Consider the following 1,869-nt stretch of genomic DNA (forward strand, 5'->3'; position numbering starts at 1 on the left):
CCATTATCACCATCACCCCATTATCACCATCACCCCATTATCACCATCGCCCCATTATAACCATCACCCCATTATCACCATCATCCCATTATCACCATCATCCCATTATCACCATCATCCCATTATCACCATCACCCCATTATAACCGTCACCCCATTATAACCATCACCCCATTATCACCATCGCCCAATTATAACCATCACCCCATTATGTCCATCACCCCCATGACCCCACCATTGTCCCCCCACTGTCCCCCCCCATTGGAGCCCCTCCCCCATTGAGCACCGTTCAGCATCCGCTGCTGTCACACCCATCCCCTCCCCTCTACGTCACCCCACTGCCCAATTCCAAGTGGTTTTCTTCCATTCTAACCCATCTTTCTTGGTTTTTTTCAGCTTTAACCCTGATTTTCTTGGTTTTCTTCCACTCTAAAACTGCTGTTCTTGGTTTTCTTCTGTTCTAACCCGTCTTTTCTTGGTTTTCTTCGGCTCTAACCCGTCTTTTCCTTGTTTTCTTATGTTCTAACCCATCTTTTCTTGATTTTCTTCTGCTCTAATTCTGCTTTTCTTGCTTTTCTTCCACTCTAACTTTGCTTTTCTTTGATTCCTGCTGCTCTAACCTGTGTTTTCATGGTTTTCTTCAGCTCTAACCCTTCTTTCCTTGGATTTCTTCCACTCTAACCCTGCTTTTCTTGTTTTTCTTCCACTCTAACCCTGCTGTTCTTGCTTTTCCTCTGCTCTAATCCTGTATTTCTTGGTAGGAAAAAAGTGTAGGAAAACCAAGTTTTAATGAGTTAGAGCGTTGTAAAGTCAAGAAAAGGTGGTTAGAGTGAAAGAAAACCAAGAAAAGCAGGGTTAGAGCGGAAGAAAAACAAAAAAAAGCACGGTTAGAACAGAAGAAAACTAAGAAAAGCAGTGTTGTAGTGGAAGAAAACCAAGAAAAGCAGTTTTAGAGCGGATGAAAACTAAGAAAAGCAGGGTATAGCTGAAGAAAACCAAGAAAAGCAGGGTTAGAGCTAAAGAAAACCAAGAAAAGCAGGGTTAGAGCTAAAGAAAACCAAGAAAAGCAGGGTTAGAGCAGCATGAATCCAATAAAAGCAGAGTTATAGAGGAAGAAAATTAAGAAAAGGAGGGTTAGAGTGGAAGAAAACCAAGTAATGATGAGTTAGAGTGGGTAAAATCAAGAAAAGGTGTTTAGAGCAGAAGAAAACCAAGAAAGGATCGGTTAGAGCAGAAAATAACCATGAAAAGCCGGGTATAGCAGTAGAAAACCAAAACAAGCAGGGTTAGAGCAGAAGAAAACCGAGAAAAGCAGGGTTAGAGCAGAAGAAAACCAAGTAATGACGGGTTAGAGCAGAGTAAAGGAAAAGACAGGTTAGATCGGAAGAAAACCAAGGAAAGCAGGGTTAGAGCAATTCCCCTCTCTCTGCTCCCCCTTAACATAAACTATAAATCTGTAACTACCCTTTGCCTTAGTGAGGCCCCTTTCCCTTTCTGTAGCCCAGTGTTCTCTTTTCATCTACTCTGGCTCCTTTTTCACTATTCAGTCCCTCATCTACTCATTGTCACATTCCAACATGGTTCCTTGTGTAACTCCATTGATACCTCCACATCTACATACAGCTTCACTGTCAAACATCAGCTCCGTGTCCCCCCCCAGACACCTCAAAATCCCCCCCAAACATCTCTGCCCCCCATCAGCTCAGCATTATTCCATTATCAGAACCAGAACTCACCTCTTGCAGTGTTCTTCTAGGCCGAGCAACGTGATGGCGGAGAAGCCAAGTCCTGCAGCTCCATCCAGCAGCTCTTGGTCCAAGGCAGCAACAGAGCAGAAGAGCTTCTTCATGTGGGTAGATGTGACCTCAGC

The sequence above is a fragment of the Coturnix japonica genome, unplaced genomic scaffold, assembly GCF_001577835.2.
Source record: "Coturnix japonica isolate 7356 unplaced genomic scaffold, Coturnix japonica 2.1 chrUnrandom786, whole genome shotgun sequence".
NCBI classification, from domain to species: Eukaryota; Metazoa; Chordata; class Aves; order Galliformes; family Phasianidae; genus Coturnix; species Coturnix japonica.